The sequence below is a fragment of the Mya arenaria genome, chromosome 9 (genome assembly GCF_026914265.1).
Source record: "Mya arenaria isolate MELC-2E11 chromosome 9, ASM2691426v1".
NCBI lineage: Eukaryota > Metazoa > Mollusca > Bivalvia > Myida > Myidae > Mya > Mya arenaria.
Genome location: NC_069130.1, coordinates 15764123 through 15780550, shown reverse-complemented (window position 1 = coordinate 15780550; position 16428 = coordinate 15764123). Strand labels below are relative to the sequence as shown.

General features: G+C 34.4%; 1 long non-coding RNA gene across 2 annotated transcripts; it reads right to left on the bottom strand.

Annotated features, from left to right (window-relative positions):
• Positions 1-5202: 5202 nt before the first annotated feature.
• LOC128203414 (uncharacterized) lies at positions 5203-9623 on the bottom strand. Of its 2 annotated transcripts, XR_008255942.1 has the most exons (4): positions 9175-9623; positions 7292-7380; positions 5929-6143; positions 5203-5333 (listed from the first exon to the last, which is right to left on the bottom strand). It is a non-coding gene; the product is annotated as an uncharacterized LOC128203414 (long non-coding RNA). The 2 variants fall into 2 exon arrangements; XR_008255943.1 differs by lacking the exon at positions 7292-7380 and having other exon boundaries at positions 9175-9620.
• Between the last annotated feature and the right edge of the window lie 6805 nt (positions 9624-16428).

The following is a 16428-nucleotide window of genomic DNA, read 5'->3' as shown; positions in this document are numbered from 1 at the left end:
CCCGATTCCCTAAGAACAATACACTGGCCTTGTGCAAAGGAGGGTTCAGTAGATGAACACAATTTTTGCAGACGGATCGTATCTGTTCTCTTGATTTTCTTAAATATTAAAATATGATATAAACAATATCAGGTCATTTTTGTATACTTTTGTGAATGACTTGTTATTTTATAAATACTGATTTGTACTGTCTTTGGTTGCTAAACTGTCATTAAGTAATTATCTCATTTCAATTTGAAAGCCAGAAAACCTGCATGTTATGTATACTCATGTTATTGTTTATATTTATGCCCCCTCCGAGGAAGAGGGGTATATTGCATTGCACATGTTGGTCGGACGATTCGCAGCTTTGTTGGTAGACCAAAGCTTGTCTGGGTGATAACTCAACAACTGAAGGACAGATGGTTATCAAACTTGACATGAATGTTGGGCCTGACCAGTAGATAACCCTATTGATTTAAGGGGTCATCAGGTCCAAGTTCAAGATCACAGTGACCTTTAATGGTATAAAGTTGTTAAAGCTTGTCCGAGAAATAACTAAAAAATACCTGAACGTACGGTATGGTTATCAAATTTGACATGGAGGCTGGGCCTGATTAGTAGATGACCCCTATTGATTTTAGGAGTCATTGGGCCAATGGTAACAGTCACAGTGACCTTTAAGTTGAAAAGGTTAACAAAGATTCTCTGAGTGATATCACAACAATGTCTGGCCCTATGATCATCAAACTTGACATTGAGGCTGTGTATGACCATAACTGATTTAAGGAGTCATTGGCCCTAAGTGACGAAAGTGCGTTAAGAATGAACGAGTGATAAATCAACAATGCCTGCACCCATGGCTCTCAAACATGATAAGGGAATTTGGCTTTACCAGTAGATGGTTCATTTTGATTTCAGGGGTAATCAGGTCAAAGGTGAAGGTTACAGTGACCTTGAAAGCATATTCGTGTGATTACTTGACAATGCCTGCACCCATGGTTCTCAAACTTGCCATCTAGGTTGGGGGTGACCAGTTGATGATCTTATAGATCTTGAAGTCAGAGGTCAACCTATATGCATGATTAAGTATTTTGTCATATTTACTTATTTCCTGCTGCTGAAAGGATATATTTTTATCTGCAAATATCAGTCATCATCTGAACATGATTTAGAACTTTACTTACTATCCTCACACTTTGAACGGTCATAATCTTAAAACTGCCGCAAAGGCATCTAATGTCAATGACAAGTCAGCTGTCATTTCAGTCTTTGCATATTTAATTCAATTTGCGGAATAAGCCTGACAACTTGGCGCTCCTCAAGGGGAGGGGGTTCATATGTTTGACAAACATCTCTTGTTTTTCTGTTTAAAAGCGCTTTCAAATGACACTCAAGCAATATGTCTGTTTGAATCCAAATTTCACATTTTATCTTTAAAATGTGTCATTCCTTTCTCAACCTTGTTTAGAAATAATAAAATGGTCCTAAAGCAGGCTCAATTTTGATACAGCCCATTTCTTAAGTAGAACAAAGATTAATGCAAAAAACCACTTTCCCACAAAGAAGTAAATAACTGAAATAAAACCATGAAGATCCCACAGTTTGTTGACTTCTTCTTGATTTAAAAACTCAGATCTTATATATCCGATAACTTGTGTAAGCAAAATAGTAAACAAGAGGGCCAAATGGCACTGAATCGCTCACCTGTCATATATTGCACATTCTTCCATTATATACAAATATTAAAAACCTAAACCAATGAACACGGGGCGTGGCCAATTTTGACCCCAGGGCTAAAGTTCGAACAATCTTAATAGTGGTCCAATAAACAATGCTTCATACCAAATATCTAAGGCCTTCGCCTTTTGGTTTCGGAGTAGAAGATTTTTTAAGTTTTCATCATATACATATATATAAGGAAACCCATGACCGCCCGGGTGGGGCCATTTTTTGACCCCAGGGCCAAAGATTGAACAATATTGGTACAAGTCAACTAGATAATATATCATGCCAAATATCTAAGCTATTGTCACTACTTGATTTTACGTGCGTATCTATATATGTATATTTGTTATTAATTGTTGTATGTGGCCCATATTGAAAATTGGTATGTTCACTAAATATGTTATCCAGTTTAAATTAAGACGTTACTTGTCTTTGTGAGTTCGGAGAAGATTTTTGAAGTTTTCATTATAAACATATAGAGAAAACCCATGACCCCCCGGGGCGGGGCCAATTTTGACCCCAAGGCCATAATTTGAACAATCTTTGTAAAGGTCCACTAGACAATGAATCATGCCAAATATCTAAGCTCTAGTCCAAGTAAGTTCAGAGGAGAAGATTTTTGAAATTTTAACTATAAACATATAGAGAATACCCATGACACCCCGGGGCGGGACCAATTTTGACCCCAGGGCCATAAATTGAACAAACTTTGTAGAGGTCCACTAGACGATGAATCATGCCAAATATCTAAGCTCTAGTCCAAGTAAGTTAAGAGGAGAAGATTTTTGAACTTTTAACTATAAACATATCAAGTATACCCATGACCCCCCGGGGTGGGGCCAATTTTGACCCCAAGGCCATAATTTGAACAATCTTTGTAGAGTTCCACTAGACGATGAATCATGCCAAATATCTAAGCTCTAGCCCAAGTAAGTTCAAAGGAGAAGATTTTTGAAGTTTTCACTATAAACATATAGAGAATACCCATGACCCCCCGGGGCAGGGCCAATTTTGACCCCAAGGCCATAATTTGAACAATCTCTGTAAAGGTCCACTAGACGATGATTCATGCCAAATATCTAAGCTCTAGTCCAAGTAAGTTCAGAGGAGAAGATTTTTGAAGTTTTAACTATAAACATAAAGAGAATACCCATGACCCCCCGGGGCGGGGCCAATTTTGACCCCAGGGCCATAATTTGAACAAACTTTGTAGAGGTCCACTAGACGATGAATCATGAAAAATATCTAAGCTCTAGGCCAATTAAGTTCAGAGGAGAAGATTTTTGAAGTTTTAACTATAAACATATAGAGAATACCCATGACACCCCGGGGCGGGGCCAATTTTGACCCCAGGGCCATAATTTGAACAAACTTTGTAGAGGTCCACTAGACGATGAATCATACCAAATATCTAAGCTCTAGTCCAAGTAAGTTAAGAGGAGAAGATTTTTGAACTTTTAACTATAAACATATCAAGTATACCCATGACCCCCCGGGGTGGGGCCAATTTTGACCCCAAGGCCATAATTTGAACAATCTTTGTAGAGCTCCACTAGACGTTGAATCATGCCAAATATCTAAGCTCTAGCCCAAGTAAGTTCAAAGGAGAAGATTTTTGAAGTTTTCACTATAAACATATAGAGAATACCCATGACCCCCTGGGGCAGGGCCAATTTTGACCCCAAGGCCATAATTTGAACAATCTCTGTAAAGGTCCACCAGACGATGAATCATACCAAATATCTAAGCTCTAGTCCAAGTAAGTTCAGAGGAGAAGATTTTTGAAGTTTTAACTATAAACATATAGAGAATACCCATGACCCCCCGGGGCGGGGCCAATTTTGACCCCAGGGCCATAATTTGAACAAACTTTGTAGAGGTCCACTAGACCATGAATCATGACAAATATCTAAGCTCTAGGCCAATTAAGTTCAAAGGAGAAGATTTTTGAAGTTTTCACTATAAACATATAGAGAATACCCATGACCCCCTGGGGCGGGGCCAATTTTGACCCAAGGGCCATAATTTGAACAATCTTGGTAGAGGACCATTTGGTGATCCTACCTACCATATATCAACGGCCTAAGCCTTGTGTATTGGGAGAAGAAGATTTTTAAAGTTTTTCCTTTTGGTTGCCATGGCATGGAATTGAATTCTTTGAACAACTTTGATAGAAGACCACCCAAGGAACATCCCTATGAAGTTTTATTAATATTGGCCCAGCGGTTAAGGAGGAGATGTCTTTTAAGTAAATTGTTGACGGACGACGCACGACGGACGCCGGACAAAAGGCAATCACAAAAGCTCACCTTGTCACAAAGTGACAGGTGAGCTAAAAAAGAGCTGCCTCTGTATGCACCCGAAGAGTTGTTCGGAATGGTCAGTATGTATGATTTGCTGGTATGTGACAATTGCTCCTTAAGTGCTTATTATATTTTGAAAGTTAATATAAACAGATGAATTCTTGAAAATGCTAGTCAATTTACAAAATACCCAACCACAACACTGTTCTGAAATGGTCTTAAAAACGTTTGTTTAGGTTAACATCCCCAAAATTATAAGGCAGGTAAGGTAGAGATGTTATTCAAAAAAATGCTCTATCTTGTGATTGTTGTCATTTCTCGCAAACATCACTATTTCTAGCCAGTGTCACTTATATAAAACTGTTGTTACGGAGCTATATAATGTCAAAAGTTAATGAGAGTTAATGTTTAAAAGAAATACTAATGTTGGCCCAGTTATCTAAAAGCTAACTTGTCTACATGTTGTGTCTTTTTTTCTTTTACAGAAAGATTCCATGAAAAACAAAAGTTTAATTTGACATTTTGTTTATTTTTGAGAACTTCACCAAAATAATCATCACATACAAATCAATATACATGTATGAAGTTCAACTTTCAAAGTATCCTATGTGCTTTTGATATACCCTATTTTCAAAGGGTTTTGGTCAAGTTCCATCCACTTTAATATAAAATCAAACTTTTTTTAAATACTTAAAATGCGTTATCATGTCGCAGGTAACACGACTTATAAAGATGAAGAGAACAAATATACACACAAATTTACATGATTGCGAGTACATATTTTGCTTCTAGTACCCAAGTATTTCTCAAGAAGTGACCATATTTTTTACCGTATGTGACAAACTTGATCTCCCTTAACATTTCATCAAGGTGAACATTCTCACTAAGTTTAAACATATGTAATCTTACAAAGCAATATCAAGGTTTGATTCTATAATGTTTTAAAAATAAAATCAAGTGACTTCCATTCAGTCCACATGTGACCTAGTTTCAAACAAGACAACAATGAGACCATTGTCATTAAGTTTCATGAATATTGGAGCACACAGTAAACCTCTAGAAATGTCTCTTATTAAACCTAGATTCTTGCTCGCTGTACAATTCCCTTCTTGGTTAAGGAGATAACTGTTCAAGGTGGCTAAAGATTTGTCGAGGATAGTGCTTCTCCATAACAGCCCTTCTACCCATACGAAAAAATTGTTGGTCAAGTGACACATGAAGATCAGTTTCTTCAGCGACTCTGTATGGATAGGTCTTTTTTCTTTCACTGCGTTTACTGGGGAATATTGCCATCCTCTTCTATTGTTCCATGCACGGTTTAGTCTGCATACAAAACAAGAAATGTTTCATTTACAGAATAAGAATTGACCACATCACACACACACACAGGCACAATTATCTAGAAGTAAAATAGTTATCGAAATAAATATTTCCACTTATAACCAGACTTAAAGGTGCACTCTCACAGATATACAAATTTTACATTTTTATTTTTTTTGTCTTGCAAAGAGCACATTTTTGCGAGAATATCTGGAAACCAATAATATAAGATTGCTGACAAAAAAATCAGATGGCAGTTTTTCATATTTCCGTTCGAAAAATAATGTTAAATGCATAAACATCACTTTCTTTAACTTAAATATAAAAATCTGCTCGTTCCAAGACAAAAAAAATAAAAGTTGTCAAAACGTTCAATCTGTGGGAGTGCAGCTTTTAAGCCTGAAAATGTGATCAGATCATTTCAATTTCATGAATAATGATGCAGTTATTTTATGAAATGCTTATTCTTGTTTCCTGTATAAATAGCCTGAATTCCCTGATTTTTAATATAATAATATAAAAAAGGGTATAACTTCAAACTTCTACTAATATAAGATGTGAAAAGAGTCAAAGCTTGCTGTACATTAAATTTATTTACCTGTATACTAGATAGTATGCATCTTTGATGGAAGGTGGTTGTCAAGGACAATCACTCTGAGGGCTTTAAGGGTACTAAAGTGTTTTTTTATTGTTAAGCCATGGTGAATTCCTCTCCTCTTGGCTCAATGGCCCATGACTTTACTCATAATATTGAATCGGGGGAGGCCACTCATGCTCATCCGTCAAATGATGGAGAAGAACAGCTGAGATGCCCTTAAAATAAATAGCATTTCATTTTATTTTCATTTATCTACTTATATCATCAATAAATGTTATATGTTAATTATCAATATTATAAATACTTAATCAATATACCAACATATACTTCCAAGCTCAAATCACTGCATTTTCATGACACAAATATCAGGCCTTATTTGATAACTAGAAATGTGTCCATAGGACACGGATGCCCCCACTTCGATTTTTTGTCACAGAAAATAAGCCATAATGATTATTCAGGATAATCTGCACATATAGGATAAGTTGAGTTGAGTTGGGTTTTACGGCATCGCAAGACTATATAGGTTATATGGCGCCATTCAGGCAGGAAAAAACTTGTTGGATCCACATTGGACACATACTTTTCAAGAATTAGATTGGAAACATATATTTTTGAAGTATTTTTGGCAAAAAAGGGCCGTAACTCCTAAATGACTAAAGCGATTTCCATGACTATCGAACTTGATCAAGATATTATGGTCACAAACATGTGTTTAAAGTTTGGTGAGGATTGGACAAACAGTTTTCAAGAATTAGATTGGAAACATATATTTTTGAAGTATTTTTGGCAAAAAAGGGCCGTAACTCCTAAATGACTAAAGCGATTTCCATGACTATCGAACTTGATCAAGATATTATGGTCACAAACATGTGTTTAAAGTTTGGTGAGGATTGGACAAACGGTTTTCAAGAATTAGATCGGAAACAATCTTCGGGACGTACGTACGTACAGACAGACAGACAGACAGACGTACGTACGGACAAGGGCAACCCTATATGCCGCCACTTTGTGGGGGCATAAAAAGGATATCAACCTCTTTTCTACCTTTTCATGATTTTTAAAGCTGCATTCTCACCTATGGACTGTGTAAACATATTTTATTTCAATTTATGTTTTGGAATTCATTAGCCACTTTTTAAGCTTATATCATGAAACCAGTGATATAAGATATGCTGACAAAAGAGGTGAGTGCAGTTATTCATACTTACTTTCAAAAAGTATGATGTTTTTTGCCTAAAAGCCTTTCTAACACTTATGAATAGAAAATGAGATTTTGGAGTTGATAAAACGCTGCCTTTGATTTTCTATATTTGAAAAGTTCGAATGATATTTTTTATATTTGCAAAAAAACTGTACTTACAGTACACTTGGCATGTTCAAGCCAGGTTAAAATCTGTGACATCACCAGCCTCCTGACATCGGAGTCTTGAAGCGTGATGTGAAAAGATACTGAAACCCAAAATACCGTAAATTTTTATTAACTATTATTATATTATGTTTATATAGAAATTTCAGCAAATCATTTATCTTATAATAATTAAACCCTTGGTACATGTATTTTGTAGAGTTCATATACAAAACATAAATATAAAAAGAAAAGAAATATAATTTTTTGCATTATTTTTTTGCATAAAAGATGGATGGACTACCTTTAACATGTTAACTAGTATCACATATGTACCAATTTCTATTTAAAGCCAGGTTTTTGTATTATTGATATAAAAATGATAAAATATTTTTTTCAAATGCCATTTCAATCATGAGCAGGATCAAAACAATCATTGAAATTAGACTTTTTGATGAAGAAGCCCTGATTCGTATACTTTAGCTTTGAATCAAATTTCAAACAAGCCCTACTATAAAAAATCAGAATTTGGGTAAGACCCGAGGCATTTTACCAGTGCAGGGCTTACTGGATTGTGTTAATTTCGACCATTTGTCAAAAGGAATGGATTTTCTTAACAAATGAATGCTTTATCACAGCTTATTGAAGGGCTGTATTTACACATTTGGGGGTTGGGCTCAGGTCCTTCAGTTAGTCCAAAAAGACATCAAATGCAATTTTTTGGTAATGAAAATATTTCAAAACAAATTACATATATTGAAATGCCAATAAATGTGCTGTATACAATTGTTCTTTTCAATTGAATTGCAGTTGCTATTGGATTTAGCTTGACTTTTTCAAGTTTTTGACGATATCTCTAACTTGCATATGATGCCAACTACCGGTATTTTGCCCTTTTAACATTTGACTTAGAAATTCTGGATTTTGCATGTAATCTTATTTTACAGTGATCCAGGCATGTTTTGCCAAAGCCTGCCAAAGGCGGATCCAGTAATTGACACAAGATTGGAGTCACTCAGTGGTTGTAACCTTTCAACGTGTGTCCCCCCCCCCAGAACTGAATAATTCTGGTCAGCAATGATGGCAAACGGCCAGGTTCACCCCCTAGGAAATGTACATAATATCTAGTCCAAAGTGGTACATTTTGGGCAATTTATTTCTTTTTAATCCTATATAAAAATATGCCACCTGAATGACTTTCAACGAGTCTTTTGACCATTTTTATTACTTAAGCGTACAGGGAAAAGATAAGAAATGTCAAAACAATAAAAAAGTATGCCTGATTGCTTATTAGTGTACCAGTACCATTGAAATAGGCAGTAAACAAGGAAGTTATGGGGTTAGGTGTGGGGTGTGCCCCCCATATTGAATGCAAGTGCTGAAATCCTTAATGCTTATGTACCAGTCATTTGTAACCACAGCCCTGTAGGTCCGGGGAATAGCAGGGACTGTGACTTTCGTTCCAGCCTACCCCTGGTAAAATCCCGGCCCTGCCGGGACGACCAGTTGGTAAAATCCCCGCACCCCAGGGACCCTAGGTAAGGTCCATTCCCCACAATTTTTTGCGAACATAAAACCACCCCATTTACGCGGTACTGCGGGGCCACCTGGAAGGTAAAAGCACGCCCCATTTCCCCAGTATACCCCCGGACCTTGGGGGGGGGGGCGTGGTTACAACTTACTGGCTCTGACAGCTCTTGTTTGTTTTCGAAATTATTTTGGATTTTGAATAGGAACTTTCACTAACATTTTGGCGAATAAGTACATCCGTTCTCCAAGGAAATGGGGTATGTGCACCCGCCCGAAAGTGTGTCGAAAGATAGCCCTACTGACTGTTAATAAATAAACTATCAATGTTTTTCAAACATCAGGTAAAATGTTAAAGATAAAACACAAACCTATCGTGATGTTTCGTTTCCACGCCCTCCATTTTCCCACTCCATTTGAAGCTTTGAATGCTATCCTTTTCTTTCAATCAATGCCTAAATAAACCATCGACGTCAATATCTTTCCTACATTTTTCATTTACCGTCGCTTTCTGATCGATTTTGGCAATCTCTGTCTGCCTCTGTTTCTCTTTTCATTTTCATCTGTCCATCTTTGTTTTGATTTGCTGACCTCATTGATTATTCATAACTGTCACGTGCTTGTGCTCCGTTTACTTTCGTAGGCTTTCGGAACTGCTCGGAATAACTCCGAGTAGGCCATAGCGGATTTTTTGGTAACCACCAAAAAATAAATATGGTCTGAAAATCGTGTTAATATCAGGCCATCGGAGTGGAATCTAGAGACGAAATTTCGCACAACGCTAAAATAAGGATGCCTTTTCACGACAGTTGTGTTATTTTTGTGTTTTATAACCAAAATTCTCGCTGAACGTACAACTTTATGTAAAAAGGGTAACACAATTAAAATGTTGCTTTTGTGGATTTAAGAAAGCGTTTTGATTTTGTAGATAGATATAAGTTATATTCATGTTTATTTAGACAAAACAATATAGGAAGGTTTTTAGACGATATTCAAGCAATTTATACTGATGTTAAAATGTGTATTAGATGTAACGAAGGCGTTCCTGAGGCATTATATAAGTGTTCCATATTAAGTTGCAGATGATGTTGCGCTATTGTCGGATACAGTTATCGGTCTGCAAAGGCAATTCAATTCCATTTACTCATTCTGTTCTGATAATAAAATGCAAGTAAATATTAATAAGGCAAAAACATTGGTATTGAAAAGAGGTGGGCAGTTATCTCGAAAGGAAAGGTTGAACTATAATAATGAAGCCACAGAGGTAGTATCAGGGTTTACATATGTGAAAATATATTTTAGGAGTACATTGTCATTGTTTAAAATGTCTGAAAGCTCTGCCCTAAAAGCTAAGAAAGCGTTTTATTGCCTGCTTAAAGGTATTGATTCTTTATCTTTTATTAACTGCAATGTGTTTTTTTGAAATGTTTGATACAAAAATATCACCGATTATGCTATATGGTGCTAGGGTATGACTCTGGTTTTGAAAATGTGCACGTGAATGCTGGTAAAAGGTTTTTTAATATAATATTTAAAGCATGCAATGATGCGGTTTGGGATGATCTACGGATTTTTTCTTTACATATTTATGCTTCTAAACGATGTCCTAAATATTGTTTTGAAATTTTAAAACTTCCTCATTATAGATATGCTAAGTTGTGTTATGATATGTTGAAATTGTATGATAGTTTAAGTTATGAAAACTGGGTTAGTATATTACGCATACAATTGTATATAAACGGTTATATTTGGGAATACCAGTATGTAGAAAACGAATGTGCTTTTCTTGCTGAGTATGTTACGATAATAAGGAATCAGCATCTTCAAACATGGAAACAAACTGTGTATGAAATATGAAACTTGCATGTAAATCGTGTTTAAGTGTAAATAAATATGAGAACTAAATTCCTGTGAACAAGTTTCGAAGATGTATGGCTAATTTTAGATGCTCTTGGCAGACATTCTGGAATTGCTAAAGAATTAAGATTTTGTTTATTTTGTAAAATTCCTGTAGAGGATGAATATCATTTTGTTATCAAATGCCCATTGTATAAGGTTACACTAGAAGTTTATATACCGCCAAAATATTAATCTAGTCATATTGTTTTTAAATTCTGTTTGCTAATTGCATCTGAAAATAAAATAATTATAAGGAAATTGTCCATACACTTGTTTTATGCTGATAGAGTTAGACAAACCATTCCGAATAGCAACTTGCAAGTATTGACGTATATTGTGGTACTTCTTAAATCAAAATTTGGTAATTTTGTTTGATACATCTTTGCCTTATGTATCAACACTCTCGTTGTTTGTAATTGAGTGTATGCATATGTGTCAATGGGCTAGAACAAATGTTTTAACTTGAACTTAATACTATCTCACATAACTGTTGATAGTTATAACTAAATGTAGGTATACATATCACGTATTCTTCCTTTGAGCGGTGATTGTAGATTATTGTTGTTTGAAATAAAGAATTATGAGTTTTGCAGAATTTCGGATTGGCAAATTTAACCCGAGCGATTTTTATAAGTATAATTGAAAATAAAGGTTCCACCCGCGGTTCTTGCAGTGGCTTTGAAAAATACAAAGCCATATGCTGGCCCTGTCGCAGCGCCGACTCGTTACATAGAGCGTTTAGACATTCCTTAACATGTGCTTAATTGTTGGCATTTCTCTAGCCACGAACAATATCATACCAAACCGGATATAAAGGACGTACTATGTCACCAGAGGAAGGCAAACTAACAGAACATTTCAAGCATCAAATCATTTCTGCTAATACTTGCAGCCCTGCCAAAGTTGATGTCGTGACACTGGCAAAACCGGAACTTAAAATACATGCACTTCTCGAAAAACTAATATAAAACTGTTCCTTCGAATATTCAAAAAGTTGTTTAGACGAGAGGCACTAAAACTATTAAAGACTCCCTTTCTCATACAATTGGATGTTTGCGTTACTTTGAAGATATGAAAATTTATCTCTATATCTGTGCTCATTATTTCGTCATTAAACATTTTAGAAGTCAATTCTTTCAACAGTTTGATTACTTGTTATAGACGAGGTGAAACTGTAAGACTTAAAACGATTTAATAACAGTGTAAAAGGTATCTGGGCTATATTATCCACTCATTTGGGTCATATCGTTTTATCTGTCAATCATGGCAATGTCAAGTGCGCCAAATTGTACGCGAACGTAACGTAACGTAACGGTAATGGTTTTGTCATCTTGGCAATCCCTTTTTTGATGTATATAAAACAGTGATATATCATATTGAGTAAGTAAACTAGTAGACACCAGAAAGCATATAAAGGATAATTGCTTACCTTCTGCTATTTCGAAGAATCTCAGTTTCTTCTTGCAGCCTCTGTTTTTCATGATCTAAGTTTTGAATTTCATCTTCAGCGGTTGCTAACTTCTGCAATGTACGAAGCAATAGTGCATTTGTTTTTACAAACTGTTCCTTAAAATCCTTATCTTTCTTTTCTGCTCCTTCCATTTCCATTTTCTAATAACATTTGTCTGTCATATCAGTTCGTATATATATTTTTCACATAAAATCTAGAATAAGGAGGTAAAGCCACGTTATAATCAAAACTTTATCTCAAATCGTCACTGTGCTTAAATTTATAGCATACCATTTAATGAATGGCAAGCGATTTCAAGGGCTATCCAAATATCATAAATCAAGATAAGAGATGTGCACATGTAAAAGGGTAGAGACCACTTATTCAAGCGCCGCAAATTAAACATAAATAACCTACAGATATAGTTCATCAGATATTTTACACCAAGAAGGCCACAGTTTTACGCAAATAAAATATCACTTATATTAGTCTGTAGTAATTTTTCATATGTCAATACAGTGAAATAGTGTGATTGTCGGTAGCATTACGAATTGGCACGCTATTACTAGGATTATATTTGAAGTTTTTCAGGTTTTTGTTACCACAAACATAAATATGTTTGTTAAAATGAAATAAATAATTAACGATGTGACCTTTATGGATACGTTTTCTGCTCAAGTCTATATTAATAGTCAACAATAACTATGATTAGCTTCATCAACTTATTTATTATATTTCTGACCATGATAAACATGTAGCATACAACACGGTATATAATATATCCAGTACGTTTAAAGTGACACTCTTATTCAAAATCAATACATACGCATGTATAACAAACATAAAATATGAATGATAAACCTTACTACTTCTTAAATAAAGCATTCATGGAATTTATTTATTACTGATAAAAAATCGTAACTGTGTTTTTCATAGCTGTAAACGCAAACATATTAAATAATTGGTGAGTGCTAAAAGATGTACTGCAATGTACTATCGTCTCATAAGGTAGAAATATCGTGTTTTCTTTACCTTTCGTTCAAATTTAACTCATTACACTTAATATCAACCTACATTTATTCATCCTTTTTGATATACATTTGTATTTAAACAATGATATTAATTGTCGTAAAACTTATTTGGGAGTAACACTGCATCTTTAAAGCAGTGTTTTTGTACAACATAAAAAAGTTCACTGTATGTCTATGACATCATCGAAAACTCTCATGTCGATAAAATCTAGTAATCAGTTATTTGAAAAAAAAAATACTTTCAAAGAAAAACTATGCACTCAAGAGCAAAACCAATACTAGTTTTATCATCTCGCTTTGCGACTGATATAAAACATGTTTGAGTATTAGCATCCGCTTGTGGTGATTTTTGTTTTGTTTCTTATTAAAATTCACAACACGTTTCTTAAGCGAACTCCTAAAGGTATAATTCAAGTCAATCGTTTCGAAGGGAACTGTCAGATAATAATATCTTTCTTTAAAGAAACAAATGAATATTTTCCTTGCGATAGGTCAGCATACGCTCTTAGTTGTTCAAAGACAAAACAAATAACGAGTTTGGGTGATACGTAATGAAATAAACGTATTCTCAAGAGTTGCATTTACTATATAAATATATGTTTGTTAGCATACTAATGCTCACTTTGAGATTTCATGATTGGTCGTTGTCGGTATATTGTCGCCGTCGTTTTTTTTCAAAAGTAGAAGATTGATTGTTTGGATACATGTATAATCATGATTGACTCATATAACTGTATGTCCATGCAATGTGAGTCATTCAGAGTAAAAATATCCCAAAACATGTACACTATATGTACATTGTGTTAAACAAAACATGTCCTCATTCTAAAGCCATGTATTCTGAACAATCTTTCTAAAACATTGTCAAAATGTATGTCATCCAGTTATATACATTCTGAGATGTCAATCCTATGGAAAGTAATACATATTCAAAATAGGAAAAACGACTGTGTCGGTTTAATACAGACTGTTTATATTTCTATTAGCAAGAATTACGTAAGTCATAAAGTAAAACAAATGCACCTAAGCTGCCGACGTCATCGAAGTACAAAGCAATGTACTACTTCCAACACAAAGCACTTAACACTAAGGTCTTGTTGTTTTTATATTCGGATGATAAAATGTTATAATTTGTCCTATCAACCATGCCTTTTGTATTTCTGGTTATTGCTCTTTTTTAAAGAAAAACATGCTTGTTATTTTGTCACCAGGAAGTGAATTTAAGTCAGTGCTTTTCACTTTATTTTGAATATTTCTTTATTATTGTATCACTAGAACGCGACAAGAAGTTGTTGGGATGGATAGTCTTTAACATTTTGACACAAACATGTATTAATATTGTTCAAATACCATTTGCTAATATTCACACAAATTTCAATCAATCAGATATAAAATATTAGGAAAATATTATATCATTTATTATTGAAAAAAAACAATGCTTATTCAGACTTAATAAAAACGAAATTTTAAAACGTTTAACTAGTTGGCATCAACCCTCCATGCTTATAAAATTTATAAAAAAAAGTCTTAGTTTGTCGGAAGTGGCGCACATATCGGTGATTATTTCAAAAGAGATATTTTTGATAACTACAATTAATGACGTCAGAGAATCGATTCAATAATTATATGATAACCGAAAGTTATACTTGCTTGCGAGAACAACATTGTAATCTTTTAACTTTTAAATATGTTCAATACTCAGAGTGTATTCCAGAGAAACTAATTCAACTTTCTTTCTGCGTTTAGTTAAAATTCATTGCTACCTTCAGCGACGAACACAACTTTATTTTCTGTCTGCCTTAATGGTTATAATATGTATATTGTCAATTTACGATTGATGTTTATGTAATCTATCTTCCCGTGATACTTGGGGATTGTGGACACTATGTATTGCTAATACTTATAACTTTGTCTGAAGGGTACAACAAACATTTGAAACGTTTTTATTATTGGAACAGAACACGGCAACATTTATATCGTTTTTAACATTTCATATTACATACAATACTTGTCATTGTTAAGTCATATAATTGATTCAAAAGAAAATTGAAATAAAATAAAAAATCCACACAAATGATTTGAAAAGGGAAAATAGTTCATTGTTCAATAATAAAACACTTGTGAATCCTATATAAATCATGTTGGATTGTTTTATGATGTGTTCGTATCGCATTACTTAAACGAAGGAAAACATAACGAATAGAATCGTGCAGTAAATATTGTACTTGAGGATGAGGTTATCTAGTAATAACATGTCTGTCTCTCCCCGATGTTTTACGTTTTGAAAGCAATTAGCTCTCATGTTCTAAATCCAATGACAATTTTTCATCCAAATGTACTATCGAGTTCGGTTTATTTTCCTTCCTTTAATTCTTGTTTCTCAAATGTTCATGTTTATCTATAAAAATATGATTTGTTCATCCTTTATGTTAAATGTACGTTCTTATTCAACGCAAATACATACTCGGTTTAACGATTGTGCGAAATTTTAATAAAATGGTGACTCTCTCCACGTATTGTCGAAATCGGAATGTTTTCCTCTAGTAACACATGTAAAGTTGGCCACCCCACTTCCTCTTCTTACAATAAAATCCTTTTTGTTTATTGTTGGAAAGTTTGCATACGTATGGTCTCCGTTCATTGTCAATTTCCGAAGCCATCCCCTGCTTGTAGATAGCGTGTATACGTGGCCATTTACGAGGCATGGGCAAGTGTATGGCATTAAAATTGTGACTTTCCTGTTGACAAATTCATCCGGCTGGATAATTGTTACGTTTAGATTTGATCCATCGTCGGTAAAAAAATACGTCTTCAAGATAAACATCAAGCTCTGTAAGTATAGTAAAAAAAACTTACTAATTTGTTTTAAATGACTCACTTTAAAATATATATAAAAAAACAACTACAATTGCCTTACACACTTGAAAAGGCTGACAAATTACCAGCATAATATTCCATGCCGTATTATTTATGTTATCATTTGCCTAAAATCTTAAAAAGGTTTTGGTAATAAAACATGTATTCTGATAACACACTACAAATATATATGAGCTTATAAACATAATACCGTATCACGTGTTACCAAACAGTTTTCAGCAAGCTGAACGTTGTTTCTAATTGTAACATTCTGTGAACGGACATTCTTCTAATGGGCTTCTCTCTGTAGTTTCACTTGCTGTGTTTTGATTCCCTCCCGACCTACTTTCTGTTTTTGTCGGATTGTTACGCAATATATTTCTGATATG